Source organism: Trichosurus vulpecula, chromosome 6 (genome assembly GCF_011100635.1).
Source record: "Trichosurus vulpecula isolate mTriVul1 chromosome 6, mTriVul1.pri, whole genome shotgun sequence".
Taxonomy (NCBI): domain Eukaryota; kingdom Metazoa; phylum Chordata; class Mammalia; order Diprotodontia; family Phalangeridae; genus Trichosurus; species Trichosurus vulpecula.
This window is the reverse complement of record NC_050578.1, coordinates 144424709-144446891: the sequence shown is the minus strand read 5'-3', so window position 1 is coordinate 144446891 and position 22183 is coordinate 144424709. Positions and strand designations below refer to the sequence as shown.

Below are 22183 nucleotides of genomic sequence, written 5' to 3'. Positions count from 1 at the left end.
CACAGTAATTCAGAATATTAAACTCAGGGTGGTGCCAGAAATCTTTACCCAAACATCACTCACAGGAGACTCTGAAATGAGTGTGTGGATTTCAGGTCAGTGTTCAGGTTCAGAGCCTGAAAAATAAGAAGGCAAAATAATACAGTGAGAAGAGAACTGGGCATCAGAGGACTAGGGCTTAAATCATCCTTTTACAAGTACTACCTCTGCAATCTTAGGCAAGTTGTCTTATCTCCCTGACCTCATTATCTTCATCTGTAAAACAAGAAGCATAGGACTGACAGCTTCTAAGGTTTCTTTCATTTCAATATCTATGATCTGAGTATCCTTGGAATCTGCCTATAATGATAAGGAGAGGAATACTATATTTGCAGGGCAGAATCAAGAGGATTTCTTTGCTCAAAGATTTGGGGCTTTACCTCATATTTATTTCTAGATATCACCACTGTTCAGGATAGTCGCTTAGCCTTCTGGGCCCTAGCCATTCCCAGGAAAAGAATATTTGTGAGGGAAGTATTCTGTAAATTTCAAAGCACGTTATAAATATGAGCTATTGCTATTAATTTTTCTCCCTCAAATGCACTCTATCTTCTCACAAACACCATTTTAGTCTAGAGCTCACTGCAACAACCTCCAAGTACTGTGACAACTTCATAAATGGTTTTCTTGGCTCAAGTTTTTCTGCATTCTAGTTCATCCTGTATAATCACTACAAGACTAAATTAACTGAAAATCTAGCCTATTAGTCAATACAAAGTAAAAAGTCAGTAAATACGTGATGATTGAACTTTTCAGCAGCCCAAGTTTTGCTTGGAGTTCTTTGTATTTATACATCTATTTAACCACAATTTTAAATCAAATATTTCCTTAATACTGGCAAACAAAGCCCATGATAGAATAAATTTGAAATCTACTTCTGTCTATACTTCTGTATAATATACAGGGTGTCCCAAAAGTCTAAGTTCAGTTTTAAACTGTAATGAATGCTTCTCATTGTTTAGGTTTTGTAACTCCCCGAGTTGCATTTTTTCAAACCTATAAGTGATTGTTTTATCCCACAGGCAGTGAATTTCCATTAAAACAAAAGTGGCTAATACTTGAAGTTTATGATTCTTCTCCAGGTCTCCTGAGGGCTGAAAGTATATTTTGTGGTATTAATATCTTCAGTTACTTGGAAGCTTTTCTATGAATATTTTCAGGCTCTGGCACCATTTGAAATTTCTGTGTGATTGAGATTGATGTGAGAAAAGTGATGTTGGGGGGGTGATTTGACATCTGTATTGTAATATTTTGATTGTAATAGATGTTTGATGACTATACTTCTATGAAAAAAGGTAATATTTATGGGTGCAATATGACAGTAATTTTCATAACCATCAATTTCATGACTACAGCAGCATATTTCAGTTACCCACTATTTTTGAGTGTTTTATTCTCCCAGATAGCTTTCTTTACTTATACCTATATCCTCCACTAAATTTCTCCTCAGATGCCTCATAATGGTACAGAAATGACTCAGCATATTGAAGAGTTTACTATTAGAGTTCAAACTCTGTTAGGTCCTAACAAACTGACGAGATTTCAAGAATGTGTTCAAGACTAGAAATAATGTCCATAATCTAAGAAGTAAATAATTCAGTTTCAAGAAACTCATTCATAAAAGTTTGGTTCCCAAGTAATACATTGCTATGATCTCTTCAGCACAGAAGCTCACTTCATCCCCTGGCTTTTCAAATTGTAAGTGCCTCTACCCCTTTGGGGTCTCTTTGATTGGCTTCTTTTTCTAAGAATTTCCATTTTAATGAGTCAGTCAAGGCCAGACATGTCCTCATTATTCTCCAGGCTATACCCCCCGAAATTCTCAAAATTTCTCTATAATGCCTCAACATAGAGTACCTTCATCTCTTTCCTAACTCCAACTCCTGATTTTCTTGATTCATTTAATGAGTTGTTTTCCCCCATTAGAATATAAACTCCTTGAGGGAAGGGATTGTTTTTCTTTCTGCCTGTGTCTGTATTCCCAGTATTTAGTACAGTGCTGGTATAATGCAAATGCTTACCAAATACTAGTTGACTTCACTGGATCTCAAGAAATAATTTACATATGGAGTTATAGAGGATCATAGATCATTGTTGTAGAACTAGATGACCTCAGAGGCCATCTAGTTCAACTGCTTCATTATGAAGAGAAGGAAAATGAGGCCGCAAGAGATAAAGTAATTTGCTCTGGGTGACCACGTTAGGAAGAGGGACAGACAGGATTTGCCCCAAAGTCCTCTGAGTCCAATATGGCAGTACTCTTTCAACCACATTATGTGGTTGTAGAAAATGATGCTTAAATTGGGGGAAAAAGTGAGGCATCCTTTCAGAGTATTGTAATGGCAAATAAAGTGGGATTTTTTTTGTTGTCTGTTGTTTAGGAGTGCTTTTCAGCACTAAGGCAATCAAGTGCCTTTGAGTCTTGCCTTTGTTTATTCAAGAGTCTTTGATTGAATGGAGAGTCTTTGATGACCTGTTTAAGTCATAGGAAGACTTAGGTTACATGGGTTGAGTCCCATGGTTGTGATGCCCTCTAAGCCCTGCTTGGAGCTCACTCACTGGAAGAGTGTTGTGTGATTTGACCAGACAAGTCTCTGGTTAGCTGTTGGGGCCTCCCTGGCTTTGCAAAACCCAGATGTTGGTACTTCTCTTTCTGGTAACTATGTATATAATGTCTTGGACAGACAGTTAGAAGCATGTCTGCTGATTTGTCTTATTTTGCTCTTTTTATATAATTTCTGCTTATAATTTTTGTTTGTGTTTTCTCTGAAGTTCAGGGTGCTAACTTTCCCCCCTGAACTAAATGAATGATATATGCATGTTTAATTAAAGTGAGATTGTAAACCCCTTAAAGTTGCTTTCCTTAGAAAAGCAGATCAAAGAACCTGTGCTAGCAGCCCTCCTGTCTGCTGGTGTCATTGGTCTTACACAGCCACAGTAGTGGCAAGTACCAATGTTGTTACGAGTATTAAACATTGATACTGAATGGAAAGGCAATGTTGTGGAAAGGACTTGATATGTAGAAGATCTGTGGTTAAGTAGTACCTCTGATAGGTAGTGGCTATGTGATCCTGGACAAGTCACAAAGCTGAAGTGCTCTAGGCCAGAGATGTCAAACTCCCCAAAGTAATGCCTCAGGATCTAGATTAAAATGTAGTTGGGTTGGGGTGGAGACAAGATGGCAGAGTAAAAGCATGGACTTGCTTGAGCTCTCCCCAAAACCCCTGCAAATACCTGTAAAAATACTGTAAATAAATTCTAGAGCAACAGAACCCATAAAAAGACATAGTGAAACAAATTTCCAGCCCAAGACAACCTGGATGGTTGATGAGAAAGGTCTCTTGCATCAGGCTAGGAGAGGAGTGCAGTCCAGCTTGGGGTACACCGGCACAGAGAAATTCCATTCAAATTTATTGTAGACATTATAAAATATTTGGGATTCTACCTGCCAAAACAAACCCAGGAACTATATGAACAAAATTATACAACATTTTCCACACAAAGTGGAAAAACTGGAAAAACATCAGTTGCTCATGGGTAGGCCAAGCTAATATAATAAAAATGACAATTCTACCTAAATTAATTTATTTATTCAGTGCCATACCATTCAAACTACAGAAAATTTATTTTACAGAGCTAGAAAAAAATAACAAAATTCTTCTGAAAGAGCAGAAGGTCCAGAATATCAAGGGAATTAATGAAAAGTATATTCCATTTACCTGTGTATCTTATTTCCCAGTTGCACATAAAAACAGTTTTTAACATTTGCTTTTAAAACTTTTGAGTTCCAAATTCTCTCCCTTCTTCCCTCCCAACCCACCCTCACTGAGAAAGCAAACAGCTCAATATAGGTTTTACATGTGTAGTTATGCAAAACATTTCCATAATAGTCATACTGTAAAAGACTTTATTTCCCTTCAACCTATCCCTGTCCCTATTTATTCTATTTTTTTTCCTTTGATTGTATCCCTTTTCAAAAAAGCTTTTGCTTCTGACTATCCCGTCCCCAAATCTGCTCTCCCTTCTATCACCCCCCTGGCTCTTATCCCCTTCCCCCCTACTTTCCTGTAGGGTAAGATACCCAATTGAGTGTGTAGTTATTCCCTCCTTAAGCAAAATCTAATGACAGTAAGGTTGACTCATTCCCTTTCACCTCCCCCCATTCCCCTCCATTGTAACAGCTTTTTCTTGCCTCTTTTATGCAACATAATTTACTCTATTCTACCCCGCCCTTTCTTGTTCTCCCAATATATTCCTCTCTCACCCCTTAATTTTATTTTTAAATATCATCCCTTCATATTCAACTCACTTTATATCTATATATACACATATGTGTATATAGGTATATGTACATATATACATACTTACATGCATGCATACATATACATGTATATGTGTGTATTTGTGTATACATAATCTCTCTCTACATATATATACACATACATATATATGTATACATATATACACATATACATACATATATATACATATATACATATACATACATATGCATACACACACACATACACACACACACACACACACACACACACACACACACACATATATATATATATATATATATATATACATTTCCTTCAACTACCCTAATACAAAGTTGAGAATAATCTTGAATGGAAAAAAAGACATTTGATGAATGGTATTTGTGCCTAAAAACCAGAACTCAATGGAAAATTCACTATAAAAGACCCAGAAGAAATATAAGGAAAACATTAAAGATTATTGTCAAGGACCTATTAAGGCCAAACTGTTTACTTATTATATGTGAAAATGTTATCAGTATTCTTAAAACTGTCATTGTTACTAAGTAGTTTGAAAGAAAGTTTGGGCTGAGTTGTGTATGATGGAAAGATTCTTAAAAATTAGATAGGAAAAGGTAAAAAGGAGCAATTATCTCATAAAATGGGGTGTGAAAGGAAAGACTGATACAGAGGAAGCAGGTGGGGGTGTCGGGCTGGTTATGTTGGAACCTTATTCTCTTCTGGGTTAAAGAGGAAACAATGTGTACATATGGAGGCATGTAGAAATCTTCTGGTCCTGTCTAGAGGTAAACACTCTTTTGAAAAAGCTAATTAATGTCAGGTGTTTAAATAGAACTCACCCTGTGAGTCCCTGTTCAGTCAGTCAATAAACTCAGGCAATGTCCAAGTGTTAGGGATACAAAAAGAGGCAAAAAGACATTTTCTGTCCTCAAAGAGCCCACAGAGAACTAAAGAGAGACACTGGCTAACAGTAGGAGAAACAAAACCCAAAGAATCTGGAGTCAACAGCTATAGAGAAAAAGAAACCTCCAAATCCTTATCAAGTATGGAAGCAATGCTAGACTTGGGATCATCAAATGTTATTTTAAGACACTGTTCTGCCATTTACTACATGAGTAACCATGGACAAATAATTTTACCCATCTGAGTCTCAGTGTCCTCATCTGTGAAATCAGATGAATAAGCTCTAGGACTTTAAGATCCTTTCTACGGACCTGATATTTGCTAGGATAGAGTCAGAATAGTTACGACACTATTTTCAGGTGTTTAATAAACTATAGAATTGTAGAACCTAATGACAGGACCGTCTCTGTTTAACCAAATCTTGTCAAAAAATTTACAATGTAACAGCATCCAAATATGGTGATCTGGCAAGGAGGTGAAATCTTGTGAAAACAAAGGGTCACCTCAGAAGCTAGTATTACATGTATGCTGTTGAAGGTCTTATTGAACTGTCATGTTTAAGAGGCAATGCAGAAGGAGGAGAATGGTATGGAATAAACACCCAATGTGGAATTAAAGCATTGGAGTTTGAATACAGGCTCTGACACTTCTTCAGTTGTGAAACAATAGTCAAATTGTTCATCTTTTTTGAGCTTCAGTTTTCTCACTTCTGAAATGAGGATAATAATATTTTGCTACCTAGCTCACAGGGCAGGTGTGAAAAGAAATAGTTTGTAAATTTTGACGTGCTATAAATGTGAGTTTTTAATAAAGAGAAATGAGTTTATGTCATGTTTTTATTTCCATGAATGTAGATCACATGGGACTATTACTTTGTAAGGAATTCTTTTTCCCTAGTATGGAGAAAAATTGGCAGAATCTGGACCAAAACAGGATTCTGACTTTCTAGAACCATATCCCTGTTAGAAAAGTAGTCTTCTGCATCCTTTGAAGAACCATTTTAAATTTGTAATCTAGAAACTGACACTTGGGTCAAATAAAATAATGATAAGATGGTGTCTAAATAGCCCTGTTGCTAAACTAGAATGAGGCATAATCATTGAGTTAACAAGGCCTAGACATTTTCTAGACAGTACTTTGGTATATGTAACTCAAGATATATGCATATAATTAGTAGATATAAAAGATTATAAAGGTAATATTAGCAACACTTCACTGCATTAAATGATAAATACCTTTTGCTGTATTTGAAGTCAATACAAAGAGAGTCTATGGCTTTATGATTTAATTAGCAAGAGGGGTTAAATAACTTACTGCTTGGGAAGACTATTTCAAAGATTAATACTTGCAATAGGAATGATATTCCTGCGTGGTCTCATATACATAGGTATGAATATCCAAGAATCAAGGGAAACCCAAGATAAATGGAACAGTAAATATCCTTGGAGTCAAAGAGACTGATATATGTGCATTACACACAGTGAATATACACATGTATGTATATGTGGATGGTTAGATAGAGTCTGGACCTGTTATTTCATCTAGAAAGAGGAGCCCCCAGGATGAAACTTGCTCAACAGATGGACATGGGAAGCTTTTCTATAACTTGTACATTTAGTGGCTTGTGGCATTGAGAGTTAAAGTGGCTTGCCCTTGAATATACATCCAGTAGGTGTCAGAGGCAGGATTTGAACTGTGGTCTTTCCCTACTATTAATATACATATTGATAGATATAGAACTAATGATAGAGATAGAGGTGATTGAGGTAATAAAATAGAGATAGATATAGAAAGAAAGATATAGAGATAGATATCTGCAATCTTTTTCTATATCTTCATATCTTTCCCTGGAAGTGTTCCTGGGTTCTTGAGGACTATGCCAAAAGAGCTAGTACAAGCTCTGGCAAACCCTGTAAAACTTCAAGGCTTCACATATTCAAACAGACTACCTACCTGTCATCTCAGAATCAACCAACCTATGTTGGCAGAGACTCATAACCAGAAGGCTGACCACCTTGTGTGTGTTTTCTTGGCCACAACTACAAATGAGAGCTATGTACAGAGGAGATACATTCTGCATCAATCAAAAGAGTCCCTATTCTAAAGAAGTAGGGGCTCAATGAGCACATGTTGGAGAGGTTGGAGGGAGATTCATCTTTTAGTTATAGGTTTAATGATCTCTGAAACTTTGACATGTGATTTTATGAACTATGTGATTCTGTGAAATCACAGACATTTTGATGTGTAGACACGTGCAGATATAGGCACTTATATATTCATACCTATACATTTCAGACCATGGAAATCAAATTAATTAATTCTGCCAAAAAGTATATAGTTACACTGGGTCTACTTATGTCTAGGTTAAAAATAACTGACCTATAAAAGCTGACTGCATTACAAAGTACAAATGAAAAACAGTGAGGTTTGTATTTGGAATATGACACTGAAATGAAAATGCTTCCATTTCAAAATATCAGCCATATATACAGATACACACACACACACACACACACACACAAACATATATTCCCTCACATGACAGAGCAATGATTTCAGATATCCTATGGGTGCCTTGAAGGGTGAGGGATGTTGCTATAAATTTATTTAGTGAATCTCCTAATGTGGCAGATGTTACATGAAATTGTTTCTGGCCTGTTAGCATTTGAAGGTGACTAGATCTTGTGTCCTAAAGAACTGGGGCTAAGGACAGGCCATCTCAGGAGAACAGTAAAAGCAAAGGAGAGGCTCATTTGATGAAGGACATTTACTTCTACCCAGAGGCTATCTGAAGACAGATGTTAATAGCAAAATTACTAAAGGGAGATGATGTATCCAGGTTGCCTTAGCAGTGATTGAGAATAAAATCTTATGCTTTCAGGAGACCAGTCTTCATTGAAAGGACATTTTTATGCATGATGAAATTGAAATTTAGAAAATAATGACATCCATTGAATTAAAAAAAAAGTTATTCTTATCTTAGGAAAAAAATCCTAGACATATATGTTTGCTAAAGAGATGACATTATTGAGAGCAAAAGATACAGCTAAGGTAGTGGGTTTCCAGGGAGAAAATATCTTTCAATGACACAAGACAACGACTTTCTAATAACTAGAATCAATTTATTTCTAATCATTCATATGATATATGTGGAAGGCTCTTATTTCTTGTTTCATGTAATTAGACATGAATATTTTCCTTTCATTTTAATAATCTATGACCACTTTATGTGAACATTCATAATTTGTTGCCATTTAGATAATAATGAAAGTGAAAAATCATTCAAAGGGAAAAGCTTCTGATAAAAAATTGTCATAACAAATGCATGAATTGCAGTTTTGAAAACACATACGGATATACTGAAGCTTTTTTTTTTAAAGTATTCCTTATAAGAGCAAAATTTCATAGAAATGGGATCTTTTTTCCTTTTATCCAAGGTTGTTTAGTTAATAAAGTATAAAAAAAATTGTATTGTATGAAATTTGTATTCAAAGCATCCCATGTCATTTACCAACAACTAAGTTCTATTACTACATGTTCTTATGTTGTTTATTATATATACGTAAAAAAAAATGTTAGTCTTGTGCAGACACCATTGCATGAGAGAGTTTTGCTTCCTGGCCTGCTTTGAAGACTCTTCATCTCCTGCTCAGCATTGTAGGTTGTAGTTGACCAAAGAGAGGGTTACAGAGAAGCCAAGTCCCCTGCTGGTTGGGCGGGAATTTGTGAGACAGTATTATACTCTGCTGAAGCAGGCACCAGACATGCTGCATAGGTTTCATGGAAAGAACTCATCTTATGTTCATGGAAGTTTGGATTCCAATGGAAAATAGCTGATGCTGTCTATGGACAAAAAGAAATCCATCAGAAAGTGATATCTCAAAACTTTACAAATTGTCATTCATGCAGATGTTCATGCTACCCTCAATGGTGGTGTTGTGGTCCAGGTGATGGGATTACTGTCTAATAATAACCAAGCATTTCAGAGATTCATGCAGACATTTATACCTGCACCAGAAGGTTCTGTTGCAAACAAATTCTATCTTCGTAATGACATCTTCTGATAACAGAATGAGGTTTTTGGTGGTTTTGTCGCTAAACCCCAAGAAGAATCTGAGGAAGAAGTAAAAGAACCAGAGGAAAGACAGCAAACTCCTGAGGTAGCTCCTGATGACTCTGGAACTTTTTATGACCAGTTAGGCAGCAATGACCTGGAGAGCACCTAGAGGAGCCTGTTGCTGAGCCAGAGCCAGAACCAAAACTAGAGCCTGATCAAGAAGCTGAACCTGAAATTCATAAAGAAAAGTCTGAGCCAGCTATGGAAGAGCCTGTTTCTGAGGAGGCTCAAAAAAGCTCATCTCCTGTGCCCATGGATTCTGTTGCAACAGTACAGGAGGACTTGGGCATCTGTGACCTGTAAGAACTTTCCTCCTAGTGAAGCTTTTCCAGTATCTGGAATACCACCCCATGTTACTAAAGTACCAGCTTCACAGGCTTCCCCAGAATCATATCTGAAATCTCAGACATCACCACAGAGGACCCAGAGGGACCAGAGGGTGAAGGAACAATGAACTTATCCCACCCCAAAGGGTACCCAGACCAATTAGTGAAGGTGGTGAACAGGGTGATACGGATAAAGAGGAATTATGAAATATCCAAATAGTAACTTTTTGTTGGAAATCTTCCACATGATGTGGACAAAACAGAACTAAAGTATTTCTTCCAAAGTTTCTGTGCTTTATTCAAAGGTTACGGGAATGTTGTGGAACTTCAAATCAATAGCAGCAGGAAGCTACCCAGTTTTGGTTTGGTGGTATTTGACGACCCAGAGCCAGTTCAGAAGATTCTTGGCAGCAGCACTATCATGTTTAGGGGTGAGGTGCATTTGAATGTTGAGGAAAAGAAGACAGGAGCAGCCAGAAAAGGTGATCGTCAAGATAACAGTCCACATGGATCAGGAGGCCCAGTAAGTGGGCTAGGTGGTAGAATAAGAAGGTCTCCCTGTGTAAGAATGTCACAGAAACCAGGGTTTGAAGCTGATGGGGGATTGGTCAATGTCAATGAATTTGGCACACAGATCTTCATATGATGGCTCCTGCAACTCTGTGAATTTCAGCCTTGGATATCTTGGAATGTGACCCTAGCCTCTTATATAGACTGTCTATGTTTGATACGATTTCAGGCCCATTTCTGTTTGTGGTAATGGTTTTTTTGTGTGTGCCGTTGTCATGCCTTACTGCCCCCCTTAAATCCTTGTCCCTAATTCCAGGTTTATGGAACAATATTTTAGGAAAAGTAGCTTTTAAAAGATGAAAAACTGAAATTCCTTTCTCACCTCAAATATATCAACTAGATTTTTCTTTTTCTTTTCTTTTTTTTTTTAAACAGTGGTTTTATCCCAAAGGACTATATCTACTGCTTATAACTAATATTGGAATAGTTTTCTGTTTCCTTTTCCACATGTTCGAAGAATCTATCAGAAACCTAGAATTTGGCAAACATTTTGAGGGCAGGAAAAACTCCAGTTGTTCATTGAAGGCCATGACTACTCTCTAGTTTGGAGTTGTTGCCACTGGAAAAATTGACAGTCACACTTTTCTCTGTGGCATGGTTAAAAATGGAATAAAGAGTATTCATAGAAATTTTTAAAATATTAGTCTTTACTCTCCAATTATATGGAAAACTCTTTGAGGACAAATCATGGCTGACATTTCTTTGGTATCATTTATTGTGTTTATTATGATGCTGAGTGCATAGAAAATGGTCAGCAGATAATTTGTAATTATTATCATAGGGTAATAGATTTAAAACCTAAAGGGAACTCAAAAGGCATTTTGTTTAACCTCCTTCTTATTACAGATAAGTAAACTGATATATGCAGAGGTTAAATTACTTGGCCAAGGTAACACAAGTAGTAAACATCAAAAGTGAGATTTGAACCCATATCCTCTGATCCAGAGCCCAATACTCTTTCTATTTTACTTTATTTTGTCCACAAGACTAAAAAATTCTTTGAGAAATTAGGCATTTGTAATCAGCATATACCTAGAGTTTAATGTCATTTGGAGGCTGTGGATAGTAGTACATAGGGCAATGGATTTGCAATCAAAATCTGAGATCAGATACCAAATATGTAGCTTATTACCTGTGTGATTATAAATGTCATCTGACATTTCTAGGCCTCATTTAACAGGGCTGAAATAGATGATCAAGGGATGATTAAGTGGACTTTCAAGTGATTACAGTTAATATTTATTTTTTATTGCAAACCAATCTCTATATGTATATTCATATTTATTAAGTATAGATAGATATAGTTTTACAATATCTCCTCTAGAGATGTATGTAAATGTTACTATCATTCAGTCATCATTCATTCACAAAACTTCTCTTCTTTGGACCTTACAATTCATGATGCTCTGCAATTTTCAGAAAATAAAAGTTCTTTTTCTCACTTTTCCCCCATGGAGTAAACAAAGCCATTTCCCAAGATGCTCCTAAATTAATTAAACTTTCCTTATGGTGGTAAAGACAGAAAAGGTCAATCTCCTTTAAATAAGTTCTAATTGACATTTTCTTGCCAGATCAAGGGGTTATCAAAGGTTAAGTAACATTTCCCTAGACAGCATATAGATTAATTCTCAACAATGCGCATTGCTTTACTTTCAGAAAATTATAGTGGCATTTCAATTACAACAATGTGTTCCTACGTTTTCAGTATTTTGTTTCTGAGGACTGAAGGGAAAATTGAATTACTGAAAAACTAAAAAGTGAAATGTATAAAGCTATATGACAACAAACATTCAGATGTATTAGAAACCCTTTAAAAATTTGCTTTCAGGTCTGAGATGGCCATATTATAATCAGTCATTTACTGTATGAAGCTATAGATGTGAATGATTAGATGTTTGATATGTTCAAATACATCCAAGATGAAATATAGTAGATATATTGCAGAGTAAATTATTTCTAATTTTGCCAACTTGGAAAAATATTCATTCTGAAATGTCAGAACAAACTGTACTTAAGAAATGTCTTAATTATCAAATATGTTTAAATAAATTAAGATATAACTTTAAGCAAATACCAAATCATTAAATTAATAGATACATAGAGTCACATAGTAAGGGTTAAAAATCTAATTTAATAAGTAATGTTTATATCATTTTGATGGTTTTTTGAAAGATGAGGATAGGAATAGGGAGATGGTATTCAAATTTATATTTTGCTGGTTTCTAGAATTCCCATTGAAGTATTTATTTTTCAATGCAGAAATTGTTCTGAAACTTGCAGCCTTATTTGAAATTTTGAGTAACTTGCTCAATGTCACACAAATCATACATAGCAAAAGTAGAATTTGGACTCTTGTCTTGTGGACTATGAGGTTCATTCTCTAGCTGCTATATCACGCTGCTTATGGAATAACTAGGAAAAAAACTTAATATGTTAGTAACTTTTGTAAATATGGGTTTCATCTGAAAATATTTTCTTAAGTAACTCCAACATGTCCTATCATCTTCTTTATAATATAAGCATACAGATTAAATGTCATTTCTACAATGCATACACTCTGCTATTATGACAAATTCTAAATTAGAAGACAAAACCATATGGATAACTGATTGCTTTTTAGTTACAAGTAAACACAATCCCTTGCTTTTAGTTAAAGCTTAAAGCTTCATGCTGATATTTTAACAGACTAACTTGGTGCTCTAATAAATGTCTGGATTAAACTCTACAGTAGGGGTGGTAACTTGTGGCCTTGAGGCCACATGTAGCCCTCTAGGTCCTCAAATGTGGCCCTCTGACTGAATCCAAACTTCATAGCAGAAATACTTGAAGGGCCACATGTGGCCTCAAGGATGCAGATTCCTCACCCCTGTCCTACAGTATTTGTTCTTGTTCAATTTCAGTAAGTCATAGAAGGTTATTTAAAATAATGATGCAGAAGTGTCTACAGAATCTCCTTCATATTCTTTTGTGAGAACAGCTGGTAATATATTTCTCCATAGTTTTTGAAGATCCTTAATTAAGCAGGCCCAGGATAATTTGAATAGCACAGTACAAGCATCCTGGGAAAAATGAGGGAGAAAAATAAAGATTTGGTTTTCTTTTCCAAAAATGAAAGATCTTATGTGCAGTTGCTAACACAAGAAGCAATGCACTATACATAGAGACTTTTATAAAAGGGTTTCCTTGCTTCAGTTAGCACTTAGTTGGGATTATGTTACACAAATTTATAGAAATGCTTAGTGTAGTTTTATGTTTTTCTCGAGTTTCATTTGGCAATATGTGAATAGGAGCCCCAATCAGGGACTCACCAGAGAGAAGGAGTGAGGTTGGAGTCATTTGGTAGTGAGGAGAGAAGGAGGCATACTGTAAAAAGAGGAAGGAATTAAAAAAGGAAGAAAAGAACAGTGTGTTTCCAAAAGTATCCTGAGAGAATAGCAGGGGCTTTGGGACTTGCGTGTATAATAGAATTTTTTTAAGGAGAAGAAGTGTTAGGACAGTAAATTTGTCCCCAAGATGAATTTTTGAGTAACAGAGGAGCAGTCATTTTTTATGGGCCAATGACTAAAGAGCTATTTCATTGGGGAAAAAGAGAGTATCACCTACTAGAGAGCTGAAGAATTCAGAAAAGAAGTGTTGTAGGTATCAGAGATCTAAAGTAACTGTGCTACAAGATGAGATAAAGGAGGTAGAGCTATAGAAAAGAGTGGTGCTGACTGCTGAGCACCAAAAGGCAGACAGTGACAAAAGTAGTAACCATAGGTGCCTGAGAAGTCCTTGCGGGGGGTGGGGAGGAACATGAAGGGGTTCCAAAGTATCAAGGTAATAAACCTCTTCTTTACCTTTATTAGAGCTCACCTAAGAGAGTGCTGCAGAGGCCTCTGATGGCAAGAGCCATCATGTAATCCATTTCTGAGAAAACAACTATCTAAATAAAACAATTTCATTTGTTGAGCACGGTGAGCTTGAATCTGGTGGCTAACCTTGAAGGTGCCAATTATTGACATTATTCTAGTTCCAGTTGTCTGAGAGCACAGATCTAAGAACTATGAAATTAAATTATATTTGAATCCTTCATGTCAGAGAGAATCTATAAAAATGGTTATATACATTATTTTTTTGCATTGCTACTTTCCAAGTAGTGGTATTTGATTAGTTAGGTGCCTGCATTTGTTTATACAGAGTAATATAGTATCATTGAGATTTCTGTGACTAAATATTTTTTTTAAAATATTAACCCATTTAAGATGGCGGCTGATAAGCACGGACTAGAGTGAGCTCCATACCCGAGTCCCTCCAAAAACCTATAAAAATGGCTCTGAACCAATTCTAGAACGGCAGAACCCGCAGAACAGCAGAGGGAAGCGGGGCTCCAGCCCAGGACAGCCTGGATGGTCTCTGGGTGAGGTCTATTCCACACAGAGCTGGGAGCTGGGAACGGAGTGGAGCAGAGCCCAGCCTGAGCGGCGTGGACGATCCAGACCAGAAGCCGGGCGGAGGGGGCCCTAGCGCCCTGAATATGTGAGCGGCGGCAGTTACCAGACCCCTCGACCCACAAACACCAAAGACTGCGGAGAAGGTTAGTGGGAAAAGCTGCGGGAGTGGAAGGAGTTCGCGGTTCGGCTTCCAGCCCTGGGGGCAGCAGAGGTGGGGCAGCTACAGCTGTTGTTACTTCCAGCTCCAGGCCCACCTGGTGGGAGGAATTAAGTGGCGGATCAGAGCAGGAGTGCAGATCCTGCTGAAGATCTAAGTCCAGTCTGGACTGGGGGTCCTTGGGGAAGGAGAAGTGCGGCTCTGACAGAGCTGGCACCTCCCCCCCAAACGTAGAACATAGAACTCGTTAGTCTACAAGCAGTCATATCCCACTGAAAAACTCAAGGGTCAAGTTAGTTGGTTGGGAATGTGGTCAGGCAGCGAAAACGCGCCCAGATTCAGTCTCAGACTTTGGATTCTTTCTTTGGTGACAAAGAAGACCAAAACATACAGCCTAAAGAAGACAACAAAGTCATAGAGCCTACAACCAAAGCCTCCAAGAAAAACATGAACTGGCCCCAGGCCATAGAAGAACTCAAAAAGGATTTGGAAAAGCAAGTTAGAGAAGTAGGGGAAAAATTGGGAAGAGAAATGAGAAGGATGCGAGAAAACCATGAAAAACAAGTCAATGACTTGCTAAAGGAGACCCAAAAAAATACTGAAAAATACACTGAAGAAAACAACACCTTAAAAAACAGACTAACTCAAATGGCAAAAGAGCTCCAAAAAGCCAATGAGGAGAAGAATGCCTTGAAAGGCAGAATTAGCCAAATGGAAAAGGAGGTCCAAAAGACCACTGAAGAAAATACTACTTTAAAAATTAGATTGGAGCAAGTGGAAGCTAGTGACTTTATGAGAAATCAGGATATTATAAAACAGAACCAGAGGAATGAAAAAATAGAAGACAATGTGAAATATCTCCTTGGAAAAACCACTGACCTGGAAAACAGATCCAGGAGAGATAATTTAAAAATTATTGGACTACCTGAAAGCCATGATCAAAAAAAGAGCCTAGATGCCATCTTTCAGGAAATTATCAAGGAGAACTGCCCTGATATTCTAGAGCCACAGGGCAAAATAGAAATTGAAAGAATCCATCGATCGCCTCCTCAAATAGATTCCAAAAAGAAATCTCCTAGGAATATTGTCGCCAAATTCCAGAGCTCCCAGATCAAGGAGAAAATACTGCAAGCAGCCAGAAAGAAACAATTTGAGTATTGTGGAAACCCAATCAGAATAACCCAGGATCTGGCAGCTTCTACATTAAGAGATCGAAGGGCTTGGAATGTGATATTCCGGAGGTCAATGGAGCTAGGATTAAAACCTAGAATCACCTACCCAGCAAAACTGAGTATCATGTTCCAAGGCAAAATATAGACTTTCAATGAAATAGAGGACTTTCAAGCTTTCTTAGTGAAAAGACCAGAACTGAACAGAAAATTTGACTTTCAAACACAAGAATCAAGAGAAGCATGAAAAGGTAATCAAGAAACGGAAATTGCAAGGGACTTACTAAAGTTGAACTGTTTTGTTTACATTCCTACATGGAAAGATGATGAGTATGATTCATGAGACCTCAGTATTAGGGTAGTTGAAGGGAATATGCATATATATATATATATATATATATATATATATATATATATGTATATATATAAGTGAATGTTTATGTATGTATGTATCTATGTGTATATGTATGTATGTGTATGTATGTGTATATATATATATATGTGTTTATATATATATATATGTAAAAGAGAGAGAGCAGACACAGGGTGAGTTGAAGATGAAGGGAAGATATCTAAAAGAAATAAAATGAAATTAAGGGATGAGAGAGTAACATACTGAGAGAGGGAGATAGGGAGAGATAGAATAGGGTGGATTATCTCGCATAAAGGTGGCAAGAGGAAGCAGTTCTATGGGAGGAGGGGAGAGGGCAGGTTAGGGGGGAATGAGTGAACCTTGCTCTCATCAGATTTGGCCTGAGGGGGAATACCATACATACTCAGTTGGGTATCTTACCCCACAGGAAAGAAGAGGGAGGAAGATAAAAAAAAAAATAAAAGGCGGGGGGATGATGGAGGAGAGGGCAGATGGGGGTGGAGGTAATCAAAACAAACACTTTGGAAAGGGGACAGGGTCAAGGGAGAAAATTCAATAAAGCGGGATGGGTTGGGAAGGAGCAAAATGTAGTTAGCCTTTCACAACATGAGTATTGTGGAAGGGTTATACATAATAATACATGTGTGGCCTAGGTTGAATTGCTCAACTTCTTAGGGAGGGTGGGTGGGAAGAGAAGAGGGAAGAGAATTTATAACTCAAAGTTTTAAAATCAGATGTTCAAAAACAAAAAAAGTTTTTGTATGCAACTAAAAAATAAGATACACAGGCAATGGGGCGTAGAAATTTATCTTGCCCTACAAGAAAGGAAGGGAAAAGGGGATGAGAGGGGAGGGGGGTGATAGAGGGGAGGGCTGACTGGGGAACAGGGCAACCAGAATATAAGCCATCTTGGAGTGGGGGGGAGGGTAGAAATGGGGAGAAAATTTGTAATTCAAAATGTTGTGAAAATCAATGCTGAAAACCAAATACGTTAAATAAATAAATTGCATTATAAAAAAAAAATATTAACCCATTTGCTACGAGCAAATTTCTCATGATCTAGTAAGAGTTTTTAGAAAATTACTTATAAATGCATCTACTAAGAACCATATATTTTCTGCAATACCTTTAATTGGAAGTGATAAGTAGATGATTTCTTAGTTTAATCAGAATAAAAAAAAAGTTGGCTTCTATTATACTCTTATGAAGAATGAACATTCTTTAGATATTCTACTTAGAAATTTAAAGATTGGACTGAATTAAGAAAGCAGTTCCATGGGTAATACAGCCATCTGTTTATTAAGAATCGTAGGGGCCAACAGAGTAAATCCTATGAAAACTGCTCCTAACTAACCCAAATTAAGAGAAACAGCAAAACACAGCAATATAGTTGCAAAAAATTAGATTAGTTTAGATGACAAATTTCAAATATGGCTTTTGATGTTGATAACTATCCAGTTTTTTTCTTGGGTTTCACTGAAAGATTCAACTCTTAGAGCAAAATTGGTTTCAAATATTGCTGAAATTGTTAAAATATTTGTATTTTCTAATTCTAACTGGAGCAGACTAAGCATAAAAATTATCATCTCTCTCATTGTATACATTGTATATTTCCAGTTATTAAATTAGATCACTTCAGTAAGAAATGGGTAGAAAAACCCAAGCAGTAATTGATGAATGAAACTATTATACTCTTTGTACAGTTTACACTTTGTAGAAGGGGCAGAGCAGTTATTCATAGAGGAAGGAGTGGTATGTCTCCTACTGAAATTGAAGTTATACAGGTAATAATGGAATGTCACTTTCTTTTCTATTGCAAGAGATCAAAAGAGGACACTGGTGAGAAGTTGGGGGAAGTGGTGAAGGAAAAGCTTATTAAGGGGAGTTCAGTTTTCAGTTATACACATGACTAAAAAGGAGAGGGTGGGAGGAAGAGACAGAGACAGACAGAGAGAGAGAGAGAGAGAGAGAGAGAGAGAGAGAGAGAGAGAGAGAGAAAAGCTCCAGAAGGTATGTTGTCATGAGACTCCAGAGACTGGGTCCATAAGGATGCTGCTGCCCCTCTCCCTCTACTGTCTCTGTCTTCCCTGATGTCTAAAGGAGAAGTAACTGGGATGTCCCAGGGAGACTGGATGAATAGATTATCTCTGGGAAATAGAGAAAGAGCTGTGACATAGTTTAATTCTATGCCCTCCCCAACCCCATCTTCTGCCTGATGTAGTAATTCACTCCAAAATTTCTCAGTGAAATTTGTTCAAATTCTTGATTTAACTAGGTATTAAAAGTTGGCTCTCTCTTCATTAATATTGATGCAAGGCCAAGATGGCAGCTGGAAAGCAGGGACTAGCGTGAGCTCCCTGCCAAGTTCCTCCAAAAACCTAAAAAAATGGCTCTGAACTAATTCTAGAACTGCAGAAACCATGAAATAGTGGAGGGAAGCAGGACTCTAGCCCAGGACAGCCTGGACGGCTGCTGGGTGAGGTCTATTGAGCATGGAACTGGGAGCCGAGCTGAGCAGAGCCCAGCCTTGGTGGTGGCAGGACTGACCAGATCAGGAGCCAGGCGGAGCGGGCCCTAGCACCCTGAATCAGTGAGCTGCGGCAGTTATCAGAATTCTCAACCCACAAACACCAATGATGACAGAGAAGGTTAGTGGGAAAAGCTGCTGGGGACAGGGTGATAAAGTTCGTGGTTCAGCCACTACCCCAGGGGCAGCAGAGGTGGGGCAGGTGTAGAACTACAACTGCAGTTGCTTCTGGCGCCAGGCCCACCTGGTGGGAGGAATTAAGTGGCTGATCAGAGCAGGAGTGCAGAGCCTGCTGAAGATCTCAGTCCAGTCCAGGTTGGGGGTACTTGGGGAAGGAGTGCTGTTGTGGCAGAGCCGGCTGTATAGAAATAGCTCTGAAAACAACGGCACATCCCCCCAAGCTTGGAACAAAGTACTCTTTACTCTACAAGCAGTCATACCCCGTTGAAAAACTCAGGGGTCAAGTAAGTTGGCTGGGAACATGGCCAGGCAGTGAAAACGCACCCAAATTCAGTCTCAGACCTTGGAATCTGAAAAGAAGACCAAAACATACAGCCAGAAGAAGTCAACAAAGTCAAAGAGTCTACACCAAAAGCCTCCAAGAAAAACATGAACTGGTCTCAGGCCATGGAAGAGCTCAAAAAGGACTTGGAAAAGCAAGTTAGAGAAGTAGAGGAAAAATTAGGAAGAGAAATGAGAAGTATGTGAGAAAAACGTGAAAAACAAGTCGATGACTTGCTAAAGGAGACCCCAAAAAATACTGAAAAATATACTGAAGAAAACAACACCTTAAAAAATAGACTAACTCAAATGGCAAAAGAGCTCCAAAAAGCCAATGAGGAGAAGAATGCCTTGAAAGGCAGAATTAGCCAAATGGAAAAGGAGGTCCAAAAAACCACTGAAGAAAATACTACCTTAAAAATTAGATTGGAGTAAGTGGAAGCTAGTGACTTTATGAGAAATCAAGATGTTATAAAACAGAACCAAAAGAATGAAAAAGTGGAAGACAATGTGAAATATCTCATTGGATAAACCACTGACCTGGAGAATAGATTCAGGAGAGATAATTTAAAAATTATTGGACTACCTGAAAGCCATTATGAACATAAGAGCCTAGATATCATCTCTCATGAAATTATCAAGGAGAACTGCCCTGATATTCTAGAGCCACAGGGCAAAACAGAAATTGAAAGAATCCACAGATTGCCTCCTGAAATAGATCCCCAAAAGAAATCTCCTAGGAACATTGTTGTCAAATTCCAGAGCTCCCAGGTCAAGGAGAAAATTCTGTAAGCAGCCAGAAAGAAACAATTTGAGTATTGTGGAAACACAGTCAGAATAATCCAAGATCTAACAGCTTGTACATTAAGAGACTGAAGGGCTTGGAATACGAAATTCTGGAGGTCAGTAGAGCTAGGATTAAAACCAAGAATCACCTACCCAGCAAAACTGAGTATCATACTCCAAGGCAAAATATGGATTTTCAATAAAATAGAGGACTTTCAAGCTTTCTCAGTGAAAAGACCAGAGTTGAATAGAAAATTTGACCTTTAAACACAAGAATCAAGAGAAGCATGAAAAGGTAATCAAGAAAAAAAAAACAAGAAAAAGAAATTGCAAGGGACTTACTAAAGTTGAACTATTTTGTTTACATTCATACATAGAAAGATGATGTATATGATTCATGAGACCTCAGTATTAGGGTAGCTGAAGGGAATATGCATATATACATACATACATACATATATATATATATATATATGTGTGTGTGTGTGTGTGTGTGTGTATGTGTGTGTGTGTGTATGTGTGTGTATGTGTGTGTGTATACACATATATGTGTGTATGTATGTATGTATGTATGTGTATATATATACAGGGGAGGCACAGGGTGAGTTGAATATGAAGGGATGATATCTAAAAGAAATAAAATCAAATTAAGGAATGAGAGAGGAATATATTGAGAGAGGGAGAAAAGGAGGGATAGAATGGGGTAAACTATCTCGCATAAAAATAGCAAGAAGAAGCAGTTCTGTAAGGAACAGAAGAGAAGGCAGGTGAGGGGGAATGAGTGAATCTTGCTCTCGTCAGATTTGACCTGAGGAGGGAATACCATACATACTCAATTGAGTATCTTACCCCACAGGAAAGAAGGAGGAAGAAGATAAAAAAGGGGGGGGGTATGACAGAAGGGAGGGCAGATGGGAGAGGAGGTAATCAAAAAGAAACACTTTCGAAAAGCGATAGGGTCAAGGGAGAAAACTGGATAAAAGGGGATAGATTAGGAAGGAGGAAAATATAGTTATTCTTTCACAACATGAGTGTTGTGGAAGGGTTTTACATAATGATACGCATGTGGCCTATGTTGAATTGCTTGACTTCTTCGAGAGGGTGGGTGGGAAGGGAAGAGGGGAGAGAACTTGGAACTCAAAGTTTTAAAAAGAGATGTTCAAAAACAAAAAATAAAAAGTTTTTGCATGCAACTAAGAAATAAGATACACAGGCAATGGGGTATAGAAATTTATCTTGCCCTACAAGAAAGGAAGGGAAAAGGAGATGGGAGGGGAGTGGGGTGACAGAAGGGAGGGCTTACTGGGGAACAGGACAACCAGAATATATGCCATCTTGGAGTGGGGAGGAGGGTAGAAATGGGGAGAAAATTTGTAATTAAAACTCTTGTGAAAATCAATGCTGAAAATGAAATATAATAAATAAATTAAATTTAAAAAAAGCTGGCTCTCTCTAGATAATGCATTAGGATAATTTTAACTGCTTTTTTTATGTGTGTTATAAATTGTGGAAGGCAGGGTTTGCTACAATTGATAACTGGTATTGTTAGGCAGAAAAGAGGACAGAGGTTTGACTGCTTCTAAAATGTTATTTTTTTTTAAAGTCTAGTTAAAGTATCTGAGCTAAGGAAATTGTATGTGTTCAGTAACCAATTTTTTTGTATAAACTTCCTAAATGTAAACTAAAATACCTTTTTTTTCAAAAAAAAATGGGCTAAAAGAGTCATAGAATGCCATAGATAAGGGTTTTTTTTTTTAAATATTTTGTGTCCTGGACTCCTTTAATGCCTATGGACTTCTTATCAGAATAATGTTTTTACATGAATAAATATATACAATCACAAAATTTAACAATTTAACAGAATATTAAAAAGAAACTATTCGTGTATCTCAAGTTAAGAAACTGATCTGGAAAGTCAGGTTAAGTGTCTTCTGTCATTCAATTTTACCTCTCCCATCTTGGAGAGGCATATAGAAAGCTCTTTGCAGTGTAGTTATGG

At 37.3% G+C, this 22183-nt stretch overlaps 1 pseudogene; it reads left to right on the top strand.

Annotated features, from left to right (window-relative positions):
• The first annotated feature begins 8243 nt into the window (after positions 1–8243).
• Positions 8244–10314, top strand: LOC118854799 (annotated as a pseudogene).
• The last annotated feature ends 11869 nt before the right edge of the window (positions 10315–22183 follow it).